We start from the raw sequence: 10,248 nt of genomic DNA on the forward strand, positions 1-10,248 counted from the left end.
CCTTCGCCGTGTTCCTCGTTCCCCCCATCGGCCTTCGCCGTGTTCCTCGTTCCCCCCATCGGCCTTCGCCGTGTTCCTCGTTCCCCGCATCGGCCTTCGCCGTGTTCCTCGTTCCCCGCATCGGCCTTCGCCGTGTTCCTCGTTCCCCGCATCGGCCTTCGCCGTGTTCCTCGTTCCCCGCATCGGCCTTCGCCGTGTTCCTCGTTCCCCGCATCGGCCTTCGCCGTGTTCCTCGTTCCCCCCATCGGCCTTCGCCGTGTTCCTCGTTCCCCCCATCGGCCTTCGCCGTGTTCCTCGTTCCCCCCATCGGCCTTCGCCGTGTTCCTCGTTCCCCCCATCGGCCTTCGCCGTGTTCCTCGTTCCCCCCATCGGCCTTCGCCGTGTTCCTCGTTCCCCCCATCGGCCTTCGCCGTGTTCCTCGTTTCCCCCCATCGGCCTTCGCCGTGTTCCTCGTTCCCCCCATCGGCCTTCGCCGTGTTCCTCGTTCCCCCCATCGGCCTTCGCCGTGTTCCTCGTTCCCCCATGGGTTCTCTCATGATTCAGCCCAGACTTTTGGCCATGTGCTATTGTTGTTGTCACGTGTCTGCCCCGCCTTCGTCTGCTCCTCCCTGTTTCATCACCTGTTCCTAATGTTGTCATTATCTTTATTGTATTTAAGTGAGCTGCGTTGCTGAATGCAGCGAGGAATCATTAGTTTCATTATACCCGGTGTGGTGTCTAGTCCATGTTAAGTGTCGTCATCTGTTTTATTTCTGTTCTCGTTATGTTTGTGTACCTGTCTTCATCATTTATTAAACCCCCTTTCATTCGAAGCTATCCTGCCTACGGGTCTGTCTCCTTCCAGCCCCCAGTTGTTACAGAACGACACAGCGCTAAGGACTGAAAGTTAGTTCTTCTAGCCATATAGTCAGTGTAAGCTTGAGTGTGGTACGCAACAGGAAGTGACTAACATTTAAAAACAGGAACAGTCTGAAACAACATGTCTGTCCGTTACTCTTTGTATCAAAGTTTGCTGCATTCAATTTTTGTTATTTCAACAATCTTCATACTGAGATGCATCTGTCAAGGTAAGCAAGTCATAATTCATTTTATTTTAACTACTGTTTATTGAGTATAAACATACTGAGTATATTGAGTTGTTCGTTACATGTGATATATTTCCGCTCAGGCAAAATGGTAGTTCCTCATATAAAAAAACTCTAAAAAATTGCAGTATCTTTTTTCAAAAAAAGTAAATTGTGGGTCATGGTAATTTAGTATTAATAATCTATTAATAAAAGGTAATTTAATATTTTTTTATATGTAGAGCCCTAATTAACTATATATTGTGTGATCTTATATTTTATCCTATCATATCCTTGCTACTTGTAGCAAATAAATGATAGGCATTTGTACAGTATTACTAGTTTGAATATAAGAGGACTATTAGACTATTGTATTGGCTTCATTTTACAAGCTTTAATGTACACAGATTAGCCATATCTGCTAAATTGCTATATATGGCAAAATATTATGCGTCTCCCTTGTGCTGCCAAAACAGCTCTGACTCATCGACTCTATGGACTCTACCAGACTTCCGGGGATTTTGGAGACCAGGTCGCAATCTTCACCTTATTCAAATAATTCCTGAGCAATTTTTGCAGTATAGCAGGCAGCATTACACTGCTAAAAAAAATGCTGTTGCCATAAACTGGTCTGGATCAATGTTTAGGTAGATGCTACGTGTCAAAATACATCTACAGTACATGAATGCCAGGACCCAAAGTTTCCCAGCAGAACATTGCTCAGAGCATCACACTGCCTCCTTCTAATAGTACATCCTGGTGTAGTACATCTTATAGTACATCTTTTCTACAGATATGTAATACAAAAGTACCTAGCTGTCCATATCATGTAAAAGATAATAATTCATAATACCAGGTGTAGCTTTCATAATACCAGGTGTAGCTTACCAGGTTTTGGCACGCAAAGCAAGGTAAATATTTATAAGTAATTATAACGTGTTATAGTGACTCCTAAATATCTTAACCTAAGCTGAAATTGACTGTAACGGAATTAACGTTACACTTATTTGGTCTGTTCGTCCGGTGAACAGGCCGTGTAACCTTTATTGATTCTATGAGGGCGCTATCTTCCCTTTTACTTTATACCGTAATTTCAATTAAATTAACTTAATAGAGCATGTAGTTCAGACCAGATGTTGCAGGTACCTTACGTTTGTGAGCGATACTCAGAGACAATCACTTGTGGAACAAAAATATGGCGTTTAATGAAAGAGACAAACACAACATAAAACTAACTACACAAACAAACAAAAGAAATAGAGAAAACAAAGATGAAAATAAAACACACAAAAGGAATTGAAAGTGGGGAAAGGGAGGAAGAGACTGGAAAGGAAGAAATTAGAAAGGAAGGAAAGGATGGGCAAGCTTAGACTTCAAAATTAATCACACCCTGACTGGGAAATCGTCACAGAAACTTAAATTCACCTTAAAGACTCAATACAAGGTTCCTACTTGAAATACACATCTAAATTGATTGGTAGAGGAAACGGTTACTTGCATTGGCTTGCGGCACAAGAGTCTGGATGCAAAAGAGAAATCTCAGTCAGGATGGGGTCAGACGTTTTGCCTGAGGATGGTTCTGGGAAGTGGAGCTTGCCGGAAGTTCTCTGAAGGAAGATGGACTTGTCTCTAAGCTGTTCTGAAAATCTGACCACGGATTGGTGGTGTTTGTGACAATTTAAAGGTCCCGAACTCCACCCATCTTTGGGGAGATGGCCAATACTACGGCCCGGGTTTCGGAGGGAAAAACTCTTTGTTTCAGGTATCTGCTATCGGTTTCGGTTTAGCTAAAAGTTTTTATCCAAGGTGTATTAAGATGGTATAGCGCCTTTCGTGCTCAAATAAAATACACCATTGATTGAAAAATGAGTAACTGATAATTTTGTGGTCATTTGGATACTAAACATGAAGGGGAATGACGGTATAAAGGCATCGGTACATTATATACACAGATCAGTAATCAAAGTGTAACTGATGTTACTACGATATTGTGTTCTGATAAATTAGAAAGAAACAAAAATGAAACACAAAACAAAATGCAATTGCATTAGGGAAGTGAAAAACATAATTTTGTATACATCCTGACATCAGACCTTAAAAGGACATACAGCCTTAGAACAGGTATACATTAACATGCCAGGATCGGTAATCAAAGTATAACTGATGTTAATCCAGTGTTGTGTTCTGATACCTAAATAAAATACACCCTTTTCAGGAAAGTAAGGAGCAAATAATTTTAGGCAGGCAAGCCAAGCCTTAACAGAAGAAACACATTACAACAGGGTTATGAGAATAAGAATCTTAGAGTATCTTATCTACTTGTTTTATTAGTAGAAGGAATGTCCCATTGTGTTGTGTGTGCGCGTGTGTATGCGTTTGCAGGGGAGTGCGTGTGTGTGTGTGTGTGTGTGTGTGTCTGGTTGAGGTCCCTATGAGTTCAGTCAGAGAAACAGCGTGGTCTTATCTGGCCTTTGTGTAGGATCCCAGACCTCCTGGAGCCAGGTGTGTGTGACACTGTGGAATGTGGCCCTCAATAAAATCGTAAAACTGGGTTGCTCATTGGTTGATTGAAGAGTAGATGCCGAAGTTTAGGGTGCCTGGGATATGAAATATAAATGACTTGTACCAGACGCTACACAGGCCACCATCTTCCTTTGCTTTCTGGTCCAGATCTGATGCTTGCTTTTGGTGGTTTACAGGAATCAGCATGAGCAGTCTGCTGATACAGAGCAAGCTGTGATGCTGTGTGTGTTCTGAATCTTTCCTATCAGAGCCAGCATTAACTTTTTAAGCAATTTGGGCTAGAATAGCTCTTCTGTTGCATCAGACGAGATGGGCTGGTATTTGCACTCCACATGCATGAGAAATAAGTGCCCATGACCCTGTCACCAGTTTACCGGATTTCTTTTTTTCTTTTTGAAGCACTTTTGATGGGTACTAACCACTGTGTTTTGGGATAATCTCACAAGACCTGCTGTTACTCAGATCCAGTCGTCCTGGCATCCCAATCAGTTGAAACTGTTCAGATCATTACGCCCTCGTATGCTTCCAACAGATCAACTTTGAGAACTGACTGTTGACTTGCTCTTTAATTTATCTCTATTGTAATGAAATTATCATTGTTATTTACTTCACCTGTCACCGGTTTTAAAGTTATGTCTGATCATTGTATGCTATATAGGTAAAAAAAAACTTTGTTAGTGTTGTATATTAAATGTTGCCACTTTGCTTTTTCCTGCAGTTGGGACTGATGATGTGAGAACAACTGTTGGTTACCTTGGTGAGCAAGTTGTCCTGAAATTAGATGTTCACCCAAAGTGGAAGATTACTTCAATCCGGTGGTCAGTCTACAAGAATATTACAATAATTACAATCTTTCAAGATGGTACACTCAACCAATTTTGGGAGAGATTTTCTCTTGACACAGTTTCGGGTGATTTAACAATTGCAAATTTAACGGCCAATGATGCACTGAAATACAGAGTGGATCTGGAAGTTACCGGTGAAGATGAGCATACCATTTACGTGCAGCTGTTAGTTCAAGGTAAATGTGATAATTTGATCAGAACTAATAAAGTAATTCCACCTTGCTAAAATAACAGAGACCACTAAATATTTAATATAATTAACTAACATTTCACTGGGGTTTTATTTCTTGTTTTGATTTTCAGATCAAGTCAGTAAGCCAAACATAATTCGGCTGCACAGTTTTCTGGATGCAGAGAAATGCGTGATCTCACTTAAGTGCTCATCACCAAATAGTAAATTTTCTCTCATTTGGAAAAGTGAGCAAAGTTTCTCTGAGCCCTTCTATAGTGACGGTCCAAATGTCAGCCTAGTGTCCGTGATGTGGACATCCTTAAATACCAACAGACCTGTAAGCTTCACCTGCATCGCTACTGATGGGAAACGCAATGAGTCAAGCAAATGGAGTGGGCAATGTCCAGGTATGAGTGGTGATTTTAAGAACTTTACATTCTTCTCTAAATAATTTGTTGCACTTGCTATACATGGATAGAAAAAATTAATTGCTAATTAATTTAGTACTAAAGATTTTAGTATTTATTACTAAATTATTTCTTGGATTTTTATTTACTGTACCAGATGTGAGACATGCTGTCCAAGTTCTTGAATATAAATATAATAATACAAATGTGATTACAAAGTCATCTATGATTCAGCCTGTTTTGATGTGTACTGTGTATATATAAGACATATTAGCAATCAGCTGTGTTTTTTAGCACATTAAATATTTCACATTTTTTCACAGAAATTAAAACATTATGGTGAGCAGAAAAGAACAGTTGTGTTCAAAAGTTTAAATACGTTGGGAAAATTTGTAAAATGTGTACCATTTTCTTTCTTTTTTTTTTTTTTTTTTTTTTTACAAAAATGTTTTTGTTATTTCTTATAGGACTCAATTTAATACATAAGGCATAACAGAATGGCATATTCCTAGGAATAAAATTAGGAAAAAAGCCCTGTTCAAAAGTTTCCATACCTTTAGTTCTTAATATCATGTTTTGCCCCATTTAGCATCAATGCAGTCTTGTTTAATAATTGTGCATGAGGTCCTAAATTCTCTCAGGTGATAGCTGCCCATTATTCTTGGCAAAATGCCTCCAGTTCCTGTAAATTTATTGGATATTTGAGATCACCCCAGAGTGTCTCAAAGATACTGAGGAGAGGAGACTGTGATGGCTGCTTCAGAACATTCACCTTTTTCTGCTCTAGCCATTGGAGGATCGACCTTGCCTTGTGCTTTGGATCATTGTCATGTTGGAGCCTCCAAGAGAGTCCCATGTGCAGCTTTCATGCTGTAGAATGCAAATTGGTTGCCAGTATTTTCTAGTAACATGCTGCATTCATCTTACCATCAATTTTTACTTCCTTGTGCCACTTTAGCTCACACAGCCCCAAAACATAATAGATCCACCACCATGCTTTACAGTGGGGATGGTGTACTTTTCATTGTAGACCTTGTTGACTCTCTCCAAACATAGCGTTTCTAGTTTCTTTAATGGTTTATGGAATTTTGTTTTCATCACTACAAATGCCAGAAGCTGTGAGGCTTGTCTAGGTTCTGTCTGTCTTGTGTTCAAGTACCTCTTTATTGTTCTCCTTGAAACAACATCACCACATTTTTGTTTTTGGGTTTTTCTTTGCCTCCTGAACAATTTTTCTAGCGGTAGTGAAGTCTTTCTTGGTCTACCTGACCGTGGCTTAGTTTCAACAGAATCTCTTATTTTCCACCTATTTGAACAGTACTAACTGGCATTTTCAAGTGTTGAGAGATCTTTTTATGCCCTTTTCCTGCTTTATAAAGTTCAACTTTCCTGCTTTATAAAGTTCTACCTTATTACGCAGGTCCATTGGCAGTTCTTTTGACTTCCCCATGGCCAACTATTTATTACAATGAGTCTCAGGAGTGGACAATTCCCTTTAATAACCATTTAAACCTCTGTGTGAAACCTGTGGGTTGATAATGTGGCCAAACATTCAAGGATATGTAAACTTTTAATCAGAGTTCTTTAGGTGATTTCAGTTATCATTGGGTTTTAAAAATGAGTCAAACAAGTGTGATAATTAATGACTTCATAATTAATGACTTCATGTGACTTCATTATCAGTCATATTTTCCAAATAAATGGCAATTTATTTCAGGGTATGAAAACCTTTGAGCACAACTGTATGTCAGAACACACAAAACATTGACTCTTGAGGTGTATGAGCTACAACAGCAGAAGACCACATCAGCTTCGATTCCTTTCAGTCTAGAACAGGACTCTAAGGCTAAAGTGGACATAGGTCACTGAAACTAGGCAACTGAAGATTGGAAAAAGACCAGGGATTTGGGTGACCCTGTAACTACAATAACCCTGCTAAATACAATAAATCTGCTGGTGTTGGTCCACTGTGTTTTCTGAGGTTCAAGGTCAACGCAGCCATATACCAGGATGTTTTAGAGCACTTCATGCTTCCTGCTGCTGACCAACTTTATGGAGATGCAGATTTCATTTTCCAACAGAGTATTGAGTACTGGACATGCTCATCTTCATACTTTTCAGTTGGCTAAGATTTCTAAACATCCTTTCTTTGTATTGGTCTTAAGTAATATTCTAATTTTCTGAGATACTGAATTTGGGATTTTCCTTAGTTGTCAGTTATAATCATCAAAATTAAAAGAAATAAACATTTGAAATATATCAGTCAGTGTGTAATGAATGAATATAATAAAGTTTCACTTTTTGAATGGAATTAGTGAAATAAATCAACTTTTTGATGATATTCTAATTATATGACCAGCACCTGTATATTGGTTACAGAACATAGCATTTTGGTGTAAAGTAGATAAATTCACTGTTAGATGTTAATTCGTTTCAGACAGAAAAATTGTCTTTTACAAAACAGCTCAACATCAATGGTTGTGATAATATACTAATCAAGAATCTTACTGCTTAAAACAATACTAGGATAAAATCAGAAACTAACTGTGAGCATTGATATGCTGTTTTTCTCTTCTAGACGTTCAGGAACAGAGAAATTGCACTCAAAACCAGGATCGTGTTTGCATTTCGAGAGGCAGAGGAGCAACCATAGTATTGATTGGATTACTGCTTATTATAATAATGATAATGGTTATCATGTATTTTCAAGGTAAGATATTAAAATTGGTGTTTCAATGTGTATGGTCTTATTTGACAGTGTGTTGCTAATTTCAATATTTTAATTATAGCCAAAACTACCCAGAAAATTAATTTTGTATAAAATACAATCAATATTGCATGAAATATTGACAATACAAGTCAAGTCAAGAAGTTGTAATTTTAACCATATATAGCTGACACAGAACAGTGAAATTAGGCAACATTTCTCTAGGATCATGGTGCTACATAGAACAAAGACAGAGCTTTTGGAACTGTGTCACATCAGACACATCAGGAAAGGAGGAAAACGGAGAAGATGTGACAAGGCCACCAGACACATCAGGAAAGGAGGAAAACAGAGAAGATGTGACAAGGCCACCAGACACATCAGGAAAGGAGGAAAACAGAGAAGATGTGACAAGGCCACCAGACACATCAGGAAAGGAGGAAAACAGAGAAGATGTGACTACATATCAGGAAAGGATGTGAAGAGGACAGTAGAAACAGAAGAAACAAACAATCAATAGTAAGTACTTGTAAGTCAGTGTTTGTAGTTTTAATAAGAATCTGAAAATGCTAAAAGGGACCTGAACTTGTTTCATCCAGCATCCTGTGTACTCATGCCACAGACCAGGTTCAACTCCTTGGCAGGATAAATAAAATGGGAGAGTTGCTTCAGAAAGAGCATCCAAAGAAAAATCACAATATTCAGAACAGTTATTATTATTATTATTATTATTATTATTATTATTATTATTATTACCAGGGTGGCAATTATAAAATGTAGGTCTCTTAACAAATTCCCTGCAAAACATGTTTTAAAAACACATAAACCAAAGACTTTAAGGATATCAGTACCTGCCAATTTATGTAAAGAAAAAAGACACATACCAACAGTTTTTCTCATTCAGTTTCTCACTTTTGTATCCAATTTTGTTTTGTTCTACTCTTTGCTTTAGATCCTTCTTCAAGTTGTTGGTACTTCTTTGCTCTAAGATTGCTGTGTATCTTTACAGGAAAAACTGAAAAGCTTTTTGGAAACACCTTCATCCCTTTCTTCTTCTGTTTAATGATGCAACAGGTAAAAACAAGCAATTCCTGCAGTTATTCCAGGTGTAGTTTCATGCTGTGATAGGCTCAATAAGTAACGGTAGTTAAAATAAAATGATTTATGACCTACTTACCTTGACAGACACATCTCAGTATGTAGACTATTGGAATAACCAAAATTGAATGCAGCTAATTTTGATACAAAGAGTAATCCACAGACATGTAGTTTCAGACTGTTCTTGTTTTCAAATTTTCAGTCGCTTCCTTCTGCATGTGCTATCACAAAATCCTAGATGTGATGAATTGTGAGAAAAAACTTGATTTTAAAAATAAAAACTATATACGATATACCCGGGAATGTTCCGAGTGTGGATATGTTCATGTACTACAACAGGAGAGTCAGCATGAAAATACACCTGAAATATCTGCAGGACTTTTGTTTGAAAGCAATCCAGAGATCTCACTGAAGTAATAGCAGCAACAACAACAAAAATAATAATGATAAATAATAATAATGATAAAAAAAAAAGTTATCATTAATGATAAATAAAAATAATAATGGTGATTTGTGAATCACACACACAAGCTGTTTTAGAGATAAAAAAACTTCCCCCTTTTTTTTCTTTTTTTAAAATGGTTCTATATGACCTGTTGTACATACTGTAATATCAGTATGTTGACATTTCAGACATAATAAGGCAAAATGTTGTGTTTATATTTTCTCTGTTCGATGAAAGATTTCAAAGCTCCACTCAGTATTTAGCATGTTGGCTAGCAGGCTAGCTAGCTCATACCAATTTTTTTCATCTTAGCTTTCATATTTTAAGTAGTTATATTCCTGAAAAGTATTATTACCACATTGATTGATAGTCACACATGCACGTGAACTTTTATTGCGTTTTTGGGGCCTTTCATTTCATTGGAACATTTTACGGAATGTTTGATATTGGCCTGTCTGTCTGTCTGTCTGTCTGTCTGTCTGTCTGTCTGTCTTATAAGAACCTTTGGGATGAACTAGAATTTTGACTGTAACCCAGACTAATATCTATTTTTGTTTGTATTGAATATCAGTTATATATACAATTTTCACTTTATTTTCGCTACATCTAAATCTTGTTTAGTCAGCTGTTTTTGTTTATTATTATTAATAGATATTATTATTATTATTATGAAAAATATTATAATGAATGTAAAAGGATGTGAATATTTTTTTATGAATCAGCAGTAGAAAATGAATGAATGAATGAGTGTTTATTGATTTTAGCATTTTCCTTCTTTAAAATATTTTGTATTGAATACATTAATAGTATCTGTTCTATTATTGTTTTTTAAAATCTAAGATAGTGTCATACTTTTAATTCCTGCCATCATGCAAAGCTTGCTTTTAATTTATCATTTACTTGATAATAAACTTGTCCTGAAAGCCCCAGTGGTTAAACATACTACTTTCTCCTCCTTTTTCTTAGACATCTAACACATGCACAATG

The 10,248-nt window shown here is 37.3% G+C and overlaps 1 long non-coding RNA gene across 1 annotated transcript; it reads left to right on the plus strand.

Annotated features, from left to right (window-relative positions):
* The first annotated feature begins 7,787 nt into the window (after positions 1-7,787).
* LOC132848983 (uncharacterized) lies at positions 7,788-10,203 on the plus strand. Its single transcript, XR_009648795.1, has 2 exons — positions 7,788-8,237; positions 8,671-10,203. It is a non-coding gene; the product is annotated as an uncharacterized LOC132848983 (long non-coding RNA).
* Positions 10,204-10,248: the final 45 nt, after the last annotated feature.

This window comes from Tachysurus vachellii, chromosome 7, assembly GCF_030014155.1.
Source record: "Tachysurus vachellii isolate PV-2020 chromosome 7, HZAU_Pvac_v1, whole genome shotgun sequence".
NCBI classification, from domain to species: Eukaryota; Metazoa; Chordata; class Actinopteri; order Siluriformes; family Bagridae; genus Tachysurus; species Tachysurus vachellii.